Raw genomic sequence first — 14435 nt, forward strand, 5'->3', positions numbered from 1 at the left:
CATTCTTTTACCGGCCCCTATTGATACTGTTTTTTTCAAGGCTAGTCAGAACCGTTTAAACTCAGACTTTCAGCTGGTTTTTGGCGCTGTGGTTAGAGTAGTAGCCCAAATAACTCTCTTGCACTGCTGCTTTGTGCTCACCAGAGCAGGAGAAGGCTGGGCTGGGCACTTTCAATTGTCTTCTTATTGTCATTTGTTTTTAGAAATAATATATACTCTGTTTGCAACTAGCTAAGAGTGCTTACCATAGTTAACCACTCATACATAATGGGGAAAAGAAAGCAAAACCAAATAGGGAATGGTATGAACACCACAACTCAGAGAAGAACTAATACAATTACTAATTACCTTACAGACGCCATGGGAAAAATAAATGAAGAAATCATTAATGCTGAAGCACGTTTAGTGGCAACAAAAAATGTTTTACATGAGACCATTGCCGAAGTGAGCTCTGAGGCTGCAGGTCTAACTTCTGAATTAAAAACCTCAGAAGGAAAAACTACTGGGCTAGATTCTAGATTCCCTTCAGGATCCTTACTCCCTACAGATATTATAGAGGAAATTGACTCACCAAATAGTACAGATGACCAAATCCTTTCTCCACCCAAGAAAAAAAGAAGTAGCCAGATTATCAAACCTAAATCTATGGTAGTACACTCACAGCTTCCTAAGAGTAACAAAATAATTACACAAATGCATGGGGGTCATGCAGTAGCACTACCACCAGATAACAATGGTTCCCTACAAAAACGGGTGGAAACCCTTTTAAAAAAACTGCATGGCAAGTTAGATCATATAGAGACAAAACTATTGTCAGAATTTAAGGAGATAAAAGAACGTATGACCAAGATAGAAGTAAGTGTTAACTCAATGACCACACCAGAAACTCTATCTCCTAGCAGTGACCTTATATTAAATGAGAACCAAGAGACTGTAGCCTCAAGGAATAGAGCAATGATAGGGTTTGCAGATCCCAATAAAAGGAGTATGAAATGCCGGCATCCCATACAGGAAGAAATCCCCCAGTATAAGGCACCTATGACTTATCAAACGGAGCCCATGGATAGAAACCAGAGACGCGAGTCCCTGAATAGGAATAGACCGGTGAAAGAGGTGTTACAACTACCACCAGATGCTACCCCATATACAATCATTCTGAAAAATGTTCCCAAACTTGGCCCAAATATTGTCGAGACCTGGCCAGATATATGTAATAAGGTAATACACTGGATGTCAGGGAATATATGTACACCAGATACCCTATTCCGAGAGATCTTATATGCAAGGAGAGTTGACTGGGTGGGAAACTTGGAGGAATAAGAGGGAGATTATATTGTGGTCAACTTTCGTATCCCTCGCTTTGTGGGTCCACTACTAGTAGACTTGAACATAAGACATCGAAACTGTAAATACCTGAGGAGGGAAATTATGGCCGTTCCCCTAGGATACTTTTACAGAATGATGAACATCACAGGCGTAATAGACCTAGGGGTGACAGAGAACACATCCAGTATTTTGGATAGGCATAATAAACGGGAGTATTCTAACCGTTTTGCCCCCCTGAGCAACATGGAGGATCTAGATTGACTGCAGGAGAATTTGAGTAGGAAAATGACTCCGATGCATAATAAAACACAACTTACCACTATAGTGCCCATATCAAAATCTCCAAGTGGTACTGGTGACTTTGAGCCAGATGGGGGACCCCTAGTAGGAGACCTAATTACACTCATGTCATGGAATATAGCTGGACTAAAAACGAAAATAGCTGAAAAGGAATGGCAGACTATAATAAGTTCATCACATATAATCTGCCTACAAGAGACTTGGCACACAGGACCCTTCTCTGTGGAAGGTTATGCCACATTCTCTTCACCAGCCATGGCCTCAGCCAGGGGAAGAGCAAAGGGAGGCCTAGCAATCCTTATTTCAACATTGGTACCCTACTTATTGGTGAAATCCTCCCTCGATTCCCCCTACTACCAGTTTTTATATTTTCGGATAGATGGGATCTTAGGAATTGTACTAATAAACTATTACAACAACAAATTTGATGGTACTAATAGAGTAGTGGCATCGACTCTGCATGATGACTTACAGGCCTTTGTAAACGATATAACTTCAAGTTACCTAATAATATGGGCTGGAGATTTTAATATCGGGACATGCAAGAATACTATTGGGGAGACATGCAGATTCATTGACGAGGGGGGACATACTCAATTGCACTTTTTACACAATAACTTTGGAACTGTATTGAATGAAATACTATTTAGATATGACCTAGAGTTGATGGAGCAAGATGGGTATAAAGGAGAGAAGCTTCCATCGTTTGTAGGAAGAGAACATTTCTCGACAATCGACCACATACTAATGTCAAAGAGCCATTTGGATATGGTCGTTTCACTGAAGATTGAGCCCACTATATATAGTGATCACTACCCCCTGATACTGACTACGAGATTAGCTAAACCCTTTAATATAGGTGAACGACTAGCAATGGATATAGGAATAAGAAGTGGAAATGGATTTGCGATTAAATGGACTGGGATAAATGAAACAGATGTGATGAACAAAGTTGTGACACAACACTGCCAAGAAATTATCATATGTACAGAATATAATCAAAATCCACATATGATCCTAGGGTCCTTTAACCAACTTAGAATCGCCATTGCAGGAAGTTTATGGAGAGCATCGGGGAAAGAAAAGAGTGGTAAAGTGGGGTGGTTTGATCACAATTGCTCATTAGCCAGCCAGGAACTAAAACAAGCCCTGCAGGCCCGACCAAGAAATAGAGAAAAAGTTATTATTAAGCGTTCTAATTACAAACACGCATTAGAAACCAGGAAGGCACAATTGAGAGCTAGGGCATGGGCGAATCTCGAACAAGCAACGACACTAAGAGACAATACTTTATTTTGGAAAACAATCAACCAACCTTTCCTAAAAGATAGCGATGCACCCGAAATAACAGTACATGTTCCTTCATTGGAATGGCTTTCTCATTTTGGTTCAATTTTTAACCCAGAGAACCTGACTACTCACCCGCCAAATAATGGGATAATTGAGATCAACCCACCCTTCTTGAAACCAGTCAGTCTAGAGGAAGTGAAATTTGCCATGGGAAGATTCTCGAAAGGGAAGGCGCCAGATCCTGACGGGGTACCAGTAGATGCCTATCTGACACATGTTGATTTATGGTGCCCTATCTTGACCCAAGTCTTTTTGAGTGTGACAAATGGATATATTTTAACATCATGGAGTGAAAGTATAATTGTCCCTATTTTTAAAAAGGGGCATAGAGGCGACCCCAAATGTTATCGGCCAATATCACTTCTGGATACCTCTGTTAAATTGCTGGGAAGAATACTTGTAGAAAGACTAGAAACATGGGCAACAAATAATCACATACTTACAGAGGCTCAACTGGGATTTAGACCTGAGGTTGGCACCCTGGAACAATGTATAAATCTTAATTTAATAATAAGTAAGTATACAATAGCAAAGAAGGGTCATGTATTCCTCTGTTTTGCAGATCTTAGTAGTGCCTTTGATTTGGTGAATCACACCAAGTTGTGGAAAGTCTTAACAGATATGGGTGCACCCTCGGATATAATAAGCTTTTTGGCACAGCTATACAATAATCTAACAGCACGGGTGAGATATGGAAGAAATGGAGAATGTACACCAGGCTTTAGGATAGGAAGAGGAATACGCCAAGGTTGTGTCTTGGCGCCGCTCCTATTCTCTCTTTACATAAATGGTGTAGATGCCCACCTAAAAAAATTAAAAATTGATTGCCCTAAAATAGGAGAATGTTCTATCCCAATCCTTTTATATGCAGATGATGCAGTTTTGTTGTCACGAACTGCAAATGGGTTGCAGCAACTAATGGAGGGCTTCATGGAATTTATGGAGGAAAGAGATATGATGTTGAATATGAGTAAAACAGTGGTAATGACTTGTGGACAGGGAAAGGCCAGGAAGAAAACCTATTTTATTAAGGGCCACAAATGCGAAGAGGTGAATGGATTTACATATCTGGGTATACAATTTTCTAATATGGGATATTGGAAACAACACCTAGAAATTACCAAAATGAAGTATATTAGGACAACTGAGGCAATCTTTAGATTCTCCAATAAAATTGGTAATAAACCCCTAAGGGAAATGCAGCAAATCTACAAAAGCAAATCAATTAGCAGCATCACATATGGTTCTGCCCTTTGGGGTTCGATGCCCGAGATCCACTCATTACAAGTGTTAGAGAATAAATTTTTTAACACACTACTTGCAGTCCCAAATACCACTTCCACATACATAGTACACAAGGAATTGGGCAGTCCCTACGTGGTGGATTTAATATACACAAATGCGTTGGCGGCTTGGCATGGTATTTGGTCAAAAGAAGGGACGCATCTCAACCGAAAGATTATTAAAGATTGCCTTACATTAGAACATCGGGATAGATTCCCATGGTTCATGCACTTAAAAGATCTGTTGAGAGGTATAAATTTAACACCAAACTTAGACAACCCAGGCATAGTTCTCCAATTTAGCAAGAAAGAACTGAAAAATCATTTAATGGCTTGGAGGGCTAGTGAAAGAGGAAATAGAGAATGCATAAAATAAACGGTAGCTCTTTACATGATCGAAAACAATGAGGTAATACCAAATTATCTACTGACAGTTGTGAATACTCAGCATAGATTTTATTTGACCCGATTACGTTTTAGAATGTTGCATTTTTTGGTAGCCTTCCCAAAAATGAGAACTTGGAGTAAAAACTTACCGAAGTGCCCCTGCGTGGGACGTTTTGCACAATCCACAATGCACTTTATTATATCTTGCAAATTCTATCATGATATTAGGAAAGAATTCTTAAAACCACTATTTATTACTAATAAGTTATTTTACTGTAGAGAAGCTTTTAACTATTTATTTAAATTGGATACGAATGAGAAATGTGAAGCAGTGATAAAATGTATCCTACATGCAATTGAACAGAGAAAAAAATTGTCCTATTTAGAAAAGCTCCAATATGAGAAGGAATAACCGCATAATTAGTCGCAACTAAGATTTTTATCCTTTTATTTGTAATGTATTTGGAAAAAAATGTTATTGTAGAATTTTTTTTTTTTTTTTTTTTTTTTTTTTTATCCTAAAGAGACTGTTTTTCTTTTATGGAGTAAAATCCGAATAAAGATTGTTTTGAATTGAATTGAATTGAATTGAAGTTAGCTGTGCTGAAACACACAAGAGGCCCAAGTCACATTAGAATGAGAGTTTTTCTTTAAAGCTGCACCAACCGTTGCTTTCAAAATGTTCACTTAGCATGAACAGGGTGGAACAGAAGGGTGTATCCTTCCTTAGCACAGGGGTCCTAAAAACCACAAGTCATTCATATCGTGTTAAGGGGAACTGTGTAAAGGGTCAGATAAGTATTTGCAAGGCAGGGCTACCATGAACAGCACGCAACATATAGGGGGTCATTCTGACCCTGGCGGTCTTGGACCGCCATGGTCGTGATTGACGGAAGCACCGTCCAACAGGCTGGCGGTGCTTCCCATGCCATTCCGACCGCGGCGGTAAAGCCGCGGTCGCCCTGCCGGGGCCGGCGGTTTACCACCGTTTTTGCCCCGGCTGGGTGAATCCGCCAAGGCAGCGATGCAAGCAGCGCTGCCCTGGGGATTCTGACCCCCGTACCGCCAGCCTGTTTCTGGCGGTTTTCACCGCCAGGAAGAGGCTGGCGGTAAGGGGTGTCCTGGGGCCCCTGGCATGAGCAGTGCAGGGGTCCCCTAACAGGGCCTCGGCCAGCTTTTCACTGTCTGCCTAGCAGACATTGAAAAGCGCGACGGGTGCAACTGCACCCGTCGCACGGCCGCAACACCGCCGGCTCCATTCGGAGCCGGCTCCTGTGTTGCAGGCCTCATTCCCGCTGGGCCGACGGGCGCTAACATGGTTAGCGCCCGCCGGCCCAGCGGGAATGTTGGAATGGGGGCAGCGGTATTTTGGCCGTGTGGCGGCCAAATGCCGGTTCCCGCCTGGCGGGCGGCGGTATGACCCCCATAATCTCTTGTTGTGCAGAAAAATAGATATGGTGAATGACGTCAGTGTAACTTACCCACCCATGAGGCCAACAAGTGCATGTGCTTCTTTCCAGAGGCACCTCATTATCTTATCTGTACTGCATGTAGTTGCTTACGTCAATGGTGAACTCTTCACCACAGTTTTTTGTGGTTTTTACAGTATAAATACTACTGATGTTTGAACCAGAACTTTGAACTTCAGTCATGGCCTCTATGTTGAGACTGCCTGTTGTTCCCAGCTGAAATTCGATTAAACCTATATTATTGTGTCAAATTGATCTGTCTTATTTTATTAACAGATTTCCCTCTAACATATTGGCCAGCTAAGCCAGGAGTTCTACTTTGATCTCACCAACTGCTGGACTGGGGGCCCTGCCTGTCTCCATGAGGTGATTAGCACACTTTTTAAAGAGGTAAGGGAGATGCGAACATTTATGTAAAAATCTCTGATTTCGTGGGGACAGATGGGTCTCAGTGGAAGGTAGTGAAGTGGACAAAGTACGAGGTCTGTTCCTTTTATTTTATAAAGACAGTTACAATTTTGACACTGCAATGTATGTAATTTTTGTGTTTGCATGCAAGATTGTGTATGAATTGAGATAATATTAAGGGATCCTGGTGGTAAATCCGGAAGATACAGGGAGCTTGACTAAGTAAGTCAAAAGTGGTCAGGAGTAGTGGTGGCCTTGGGGCTGAGCAATCAGTGTATGTTCTAAAGAACACTCATGTCAACCTAACCCAGACATTAAGGTGGTCATTTCAATCCTGGCGGACGGTTTTAAAGCCGCGGTAATACCGCAAACAGGCCGGTGGACAAAAAATGGGAATTACGACCCTGGCGGAAACCGCCAACTAAGACAGCCACTTTAACACATCGCCCGCCACGGCGGTACAGACAAACAGCGCAGCGGTCACCGCCAACAGACAGGTGGAAGACAATGTACCGCCCACACTATCACAACACACCAATCCGCCACCTTTTCCGGGGCGGATTCACCGTGGATAAAAACACGGCGGAAACAGCTTGTGCTATGGGAAAACGCTCACCTCAACACATCCCACGAGGAACGAGGACACCATGGAGCCGGAACTACAAATCTTACCTGCCCTTGCATTCCTGCTCATCTACGACCAACAGCGACGTAGGCGCAGAACATACCGGTGAGTACAGCACCTACGACACAGGGGAGGGGGGAGGCAAAAGTTACGGGGACACCCACCAAACACCCCCACCCTCGCATATCACAACATACACACCAATGCAGTCAAAAATATCACAGTAACAACCCACAATCCCCCCGGAAGAATGCAAAGACAAAGCGAATAGCGGTCAAACTTTGTATTGTGCCAATATACTACTCATTAAAAAATATACAGATATATATATATCACAAAATCTGTCACAAATAAATGTACAATACAAGAAGTAGTGCAGATATGTACACAACAATGTCCGTGCACCAACAGTCCAAAAATGCATGGGCGACGCCCACAATAGATACCTGACCAAAATCCGAGAGAACACTGCCGGGGCATCAGATAGAAACAATACAGGCACCTCAGGGGCAAGGGAAGGGGGGGCACCTCAGCCACATGAATGCGAAGCCAGATCCACGATGGGGCTCCATGCCCATTGATGTATCCTGGGGAGTGCAAAGCCACAGTCTCCCAAGTCTCACAAGTGGGTGGCTTGCCCACTGTTACATCCTGGGGAGTGCAAAGCCACAGTCTCTCAAGTCTCTACAGTGGGTGGCTTGCCCACTGTTACATCCTGGGGAGTGCAAAGCCACAGTCTCTCACGTCTCACAAGTGGGTGGCTTGCCCACTGTTACATCCTGGGGAGTGCAAAGCCACAGTCTCTCAAGTCTCACAAGTGGGTGGCTTGCCCACTGTTACATCCTGGGGAATGCAAAGCCACAGTCCCTCAAGTCTCACAAGTGGGTGGCTTGCCCACTGTTACATCCTGGGGAGTGCAAAGCCACAGTCTCTCAACTCTCTACAGTGGGTGGGTTGCCCACTGTGCCATCCTGGGGAGTGCAAAGACACATCTTCGCAGGTAGATGCAGTTTTCTACTGGTACTGGGTGGGACTGGTGCCCAGACTGGATGAGTCTCCCCGTGAAAGTACATGTCCTGTCACAGTCCCAGCTGCACATGGGAGAAGGATGCCTGATGTGCCAGACTATTCATACCCACACGGTATTTGCCTTATTCAGCGGTGCTTTGCCATGGCAGTCTTTGCCCTGTTCAGCGGTCTTCACCATGGCAGTCTTGGCCTTGTTCAGCGGTGCTTAGCCATGGCAGTCTTTGCCCTGTTCAGCGGTCTTCACCATGGCGGTCTTTGCCCTGTTCAGCGGTCTTCACCATGGCAGTCTTTGCCCTGTTCAGCGGTGCTTTGCCATGGCTCGCTATGGACTGTTCAGCGGTGCTTAGCCATGGCGGTCTTTGCCCTGTTCAGCGGTCTTCACCATGGCGTTCTTTGCCCTGTTCAGCGGTCTTCACCATGGCGGTCTTTGCCCTGTTCAGCGGTGCTTTGCCATGGCTGGCTATGGACTGTTCAGCGGTGCTTAGCCATGGCGGTCTTTGCCCTGTTCAGCGGTCTTCACCATGGCGGTCTTTGCCCTGTTCAGCGGTGCTTTGCCATGACTGGCTATGGACTGTTCAGCGGTGCTTAGCCATGGCGGTCTTTGCCCTGTTCAGCGGTCTTCACCATGGCGGTCTTTGCCCTGTTCAGCGGTGCTTTGACATGGCGGTTCTGGTACGGATATTGGTGTGTGGCATGACGAACTCCACACTGGACGTTGGTGTGTGGAATGACGAACTCCACACTGGACATTGGTGTGTGGCATGACGAACTCCACGCTGGACATTGGTGTGTGGCATGACGAACTCCACACTGGACGTTGGTGTGTGGCATGACGAACTCCACACTGGACATTGGTGTGTGGCATGACGTTCCATCATTGCCCAGCGGGGCTGTGGGATTCTGGACCCTCATGGGCTGTGACTCCGTCGGTGGTCTCCTGACCAGTAACGATACTTGGGCCCTCCTGGGCTATGACTCTGGCGGTGGTCTCCTGACCAATTACAATACTTGAGCCCTCCTGGGCTCTGACTCTGGCAGTGGTCTCCTGACCAGTTACGATACTTGAGCCCTCCTGGGCTGTGACTTTGGCGTGGCGGTGGTCTCCTGACCAGTTACGATACTTGAGCCCTCCTGGGCTATGACTCTGGCGGTGGTCTCCTGACCAGTTACGATACTTGAGCCCTCCTGGGCTATGACTCTGGCGGTGGTCTCTGGACCAGTGACGATACTTGGGCCCTCCTGGGCTGTGACTCTGGCGGTGGTCTCCTGACCAGTTACGATACTTGAGCCCTCCTGGGCTATGACTCGGGCAGTGGTCTCTGGACCAGTAACGATACTTGAGCCCTCCTGGGCTATGACTCTGGCGGTGGTCTCTGGACCAGTGACGATACTTGAGCCCTCCTGGGCTATGACTCTGGCGGTGGTCTCTGGACCAGTGACGATACTTGAGCCCTCCTGGGCTATGACTCTGGCGGTGGTCTCTGGACCAGTGACGATACTTGAGCCCTCCTGGGCTATGACTCTGGCGGTGGTCTCTGGACCAGTGACGATACTTGAGCCCTCCTGGGCTATGACTCTGGCGGTGGTCTCCTGACCAGTAACGACAGTGCTGGCGGTTGTGTCTGGACCGCCGGAAATGATGGCGCACTTCTCCACCGTGACACTCACAACAGGTTGGGGAGACTTCCTCAGGACCTTCCCCACCTTCTTTTGAGTTACAGATGACTCACCAATCGCCTTGGATCCCATTTCACTGTTTGTCCCACCAGGAGTCTTGACACGGTCCCGTTGTCCACTCTCCAATTTCAGAGCCTTTACAGGGGGTGGGCTGACAGTGCCTTGGCTCCGGGTCCTACTGCCTGCCCTGGTGGACGGGGCACTCCAAAAACCTGGTACACGCACCACTGGTACTGGAGGCTTTTTGGCTGAGGCGCTACGACGGGACTGATGAATTGGAGGGGCTGTGGGGGCAAAAAGGTCAATTTGACATAGGGACAGTTTCTGACGTACACTGGGATGGATAGCTGGAGGGGCTCTGGGAGTGGAGGAAGAGGAGGTGGTTGTAGGAGGTGTCACTTTAGCTGTTTTGGGTGCAGGTACTGGAGGCTGTCGTGAGGTGGATGGATGTTGGGTGAGTGATTGCCGGCGTTTGTGTACTTTGGGAGGGGGCGTCACTGACACACTGGGAGAGGACACAGGGGACGTGTATATGGCAGTGGAGGTGGTGAGTGCAGGTGAGCGGCTTGTGGTGCTGGGTGTCCTGGTGCGAGTCCTAGTGCCTGTAGATGTGGTGCATGCAGGTGTGTGTGTAGACGACACTGGGAGGGAGGAGGGAGAAGAGGAGGAGGGGGACACAGTGGAGACAGTGGATGTTGCTGTGTCTGTATGGGTCTGATGCTTGTGTGAGTGCCTGTGGTGTGTGTGGTGCCAATGTTTGCTTGAGCTACTTGTGTGTGTTGACTTGTGTGCATGCTGGTCTGTAGGTGTGCTTGGGATGGGCTGGGGTACAGGGGATTGGGCCCGGATGGAGGAAGTTGGAGGGGGGAGTCTGGTCACAGGGACAATGGCTGCCATCAGTGCTGAGGACAGAGATTGCAGGGTTCGCTGAAGGACAGCCTGACCAGAATGAATGCCTTCCAGGAATGCATTACCGTGTTTCAACTCTCGTTCTACACCCTGGATGGCATTCACAATGGTAGACTGCCCAACAGTGAGGAGGTCAATGGCCTCCTCACTGAGGGCAGCTGGGGTGACTGGGGCGGGGCCTGAGGTGCCTGGGGCGAAGGTGATGCCCACCCTCCTGGGTGAGCGGGCACGGGGCGAACGCTGAGGGGCTGCTGGGAGGGCGGTGCTGGTAGGGGAGGTGGCAGCTGTACCTGTAGAAGTGGGGCGCACAGATGGTGCCACCACCACAGGGGAGCTCCCATCGGCGGACGAGTCCGTGTCGCTGTTTGGTGATCCTGTGACCGACGTGAAGCTCCCCTCGCCCTCCGTCCCACTGGTGAATTCAGAGTCTGTGGTGTGGCCCTCCATGGCCATGTGGGATGCAGCTCCCTCGTGCTCCGGTGCCATTGTACCTCCGCCTGTTGATGCTGATGTACAGAAGGACAGACAGAGCAGAAAAAGGGTGGAGACAGAAGAAAGAGAGTTTTAGTGCATGGCATACCGCTACCGTTGGCGGACAAGACAAACGCAGCAGGCCCCTGCATTACGCCGTGCTTCTGCCCTCTGCACATGCAATTTCTAGGATATGGCCTACATGGCAATGGTAGATATCTGCCCACATGGATGGCAAAGGGGCAACTATACATCAATTTGCCTTTTTTTTGAGCTGGGGTAGATTGCCACATGGCATACATAACGGAGGGGCCTTGCCTACCTAACTCGCCCTGGCCTATGGACACCCACAGCCCACCACCCCCACCCAGACAGCTCCACTGCACGCAAAGTCCATAGGATGAGGTTGTACTCACCCCCTTGTGTCTGCTGTGATGTCCTTAAGCGCCCATCCAACTCCGGGTAGGCCACTGCCAGGATACGGAACGTCAGGGGGATCATGGTGCGACGGGCACCCCTCCCACGTTGGGAGGCCATCCCCAGCTGAGCCTCCGCCATCTTCTTGCTGCAGCGGCGAAGGTCCTCCCATCTCTTCCGGCAGTGGGTGCCCCGTCTCGGGTAGGCCCCCAGGGTCCGGACTTCCTTGGTGATGGCACGCCAAATGTCCCTCTCCTGGTGGGCGCTGACCTACATGACATGCACAAGGAAAGAGGAACAGTCATTACCTACAGTTGTAATTGGCCCCCTCCCAACTCTATCCCTGTGGCCCATTCATCCCCATGCATGACTGTTCTATGTACTCTGCCCCCTTCCCTCATCCACCCAGCCCTCTCCACCCAGGCCTAGCACATACAACGTGCTCCCTGTGTACTAACCTGTTGGTCTGGAGGACCGTAGAGTAGCGTATACTGTGGGAGGACCCCATCCACAAGTTTCTACAACTCCTGTGCAGTGAAGGCAGGGGCCCTTTCCCCAGACGCAGCAGCCATTGTCGCTTCCAGACCGAGGTGACAGCAGCGCTAGCAATGTAGGTCCTCTCCTGTCGAAGGTCAGGTATCTAGTGATTGAAGAGATAGAAAATGGTGGTGACGTCCGCGGCGATGACGTCCGCGGCGGTGCACATCATCACCGCCAGCACACCTGTTCATTGGCTCCTGGGACCCATAGGGTCCAATGTTACCCAATGCAGCATTGCGCCACGCTCTACGACCGCCTACCGTGACGGTGTCCAACGCTAGCGCAGTTACCCCACAATTCCATTGTCCCAGATTAGAGGTCAGGCAGCCGCCATTTCAGGGGCCCACATGGCTTCAATTATTACTGCGTCACACATACCGAGGCCTACACTCAATACCTTTCCCGGATGGGTTAATTGTCTGTTGTAGTCTTGTGTGTGACTGTGGGTACATACATGGAGGAATGCTGACAGTTTCTTCGCTGTTGTACTTCTTAGGCACCGTCAGTTGGGACATATTGGAAGATGGCGGAATCCGCCGGTGTACCGACCGCTGGTGGACCTGTTGACAATGGAAGAGCGACATGTTATCGTGACCTACAGGTTTGACCGTGCCACAATCCAGGAACTATGTACCCAGTTGGAGCCAGACCTGATGTCACCAATCCGCCATCCGACTGGAATCCCCCCTGACGTGCAGGTGCTGTCAGTGCTCCATTTCCTTGCAAGTGGGTCTTTTCAGACAACAGTGGCCATGGCATCAGGGATGTCCCAGCCTATGTTTTCCAATGTGTTGTCCAGAGTGTTGTCGGCCCTGCTGAAACACGTAAGGAGATACATAATTTTCCCTGAGGTGGCGGATTTGCCTACAGTGAAAGGTGACTTCTATGCCCTTGGACATATCCCCAACGTCATAGGTGCCATTGATGGGACCCATGTAGCTCTGGTCCCCCCCGCAGGAATGAATAGGTGTACAGGAACAGGAAGAGTTGTCATTCCATGAATGTCCATATGGTCTGTTTGGCAGACCAGTACATCTCACAGGTAAATGCAATGTTCGCTGGCTCAGTGTATGACGCCTACATCCTGCGGAATAGCAGCATCCCTGATATGATGGGTGAACTCCAGAGGCACCGTGTATGGCTATTGGGGGACTCTGGTTACCCCAACCTGTCCTGGCTACTGACCCCAGTGAGGAATCTCAGGACCAGGGCAGAGGAACGTTACAATGAGGCCCATGGACGGACTAGGAGGGTGATCGAGCGGACCTTCGGCCTCCTGAAGGGCAGGTTCAGGTGCCTCCATATGACAGGTGGGTCCCTATTCTACTCACCGTAGAAGGTGCGCGACATCATCATCCCCTGCTCCATGCTCTATAACTTGGCATTGCGACGCCAGATGCCTTTTCTGCAGGAGGATGATCCAGATGACGGTGTTGTTGCAGCGGTTGAGCCTGTGGAGCCTGTGGACAGTGATGAGGATGAAGCTGATGAAGATGAAAACAACAACAGGGAGCCAGTCATACAGCAATATTTTCAATGAGACACAGGTGAATACAATTTCATGTTTCACATTATATTACATTTCACACGTCTACCTCTATCCTGTACCTACATTTCACTCACTATTTGGTAACTGAGTTGTCCCCTTCCATTTCATTTTCAGTAACGTGGTAACCTACGTGTCAACAGCTTGCACCCTTGAAAGGCTTGTGATGTGTGACATTGGTATGTTGACCTTCCAATGGGTAATCTTTTTTAACACTGTAATTGACAATACAAAGTTCACAATCATTGACTGACTCCAATATTATTGAGGTTTCAAGGGTGTTTATTGAAGTGCATAAAAATGTAGGGGGGTTGTGAAATGGGGAGAGGTCATGGTGGAAGAATGTCCATGGCAGAGTCCAGTCTATTAGTCTCACAGGTACATAGCACATCTGGCCATTGGAAGTGGAGCTGGGGCAGTTCCAAGCTGGACAGGGTAACAAAGTGGGACAGTGGGGGGACAATCAGGCTGGTATTATTTCCTGGCGGGGGTCTTGCCATCTTGCTCTGTCCTGTTCCTGGATCTCAGGGCCCGCTTTTGTGATCGTTGTCCGTCTGCAGGGGATGGGGTGCTGGTGTGGTGGTCCTGTGGCGGGGCATCCTGTCCACAAGCGCCGGCGGAGGTGGTGGGCATTTCATCGTCCTGGCTAGTGTCAGGGGCCCCTTGGAGTGCCACGGTGCCCCTCAAGGTCTTTTGAA

General features: G+C 48.4%; 1 pseudogene; it reads left to right on the plus strand.

Moving 5' to 3' along the window:
- The first annotated feature begins 360 nt into the window (after positions 1 to 360).
- The window catches only part of LOC138293825 (uncharacterized), a 183880-nt pseudogene continuing 169805 nt past the window's right edge, over positions 361 to 14435 (plus strand).

The sequence above is a fragment of the Pleurodeles waltl genome, chromosome 4_2, assembly GCF_031143425.1.
Source record: "Pleurodeles waltl isolate 20211129_DDA chromosome 4_2, aPleWal1.hap1.20221129, whole genome shotgun sequence".
Classification (NCBI taxonomy): domain Eukaryota; kingdom Metazoa; phylum Chordata; class Amphibia; order Caudata; family Salamandridae; genus Pleurodeles; species Pleurodeles waltl.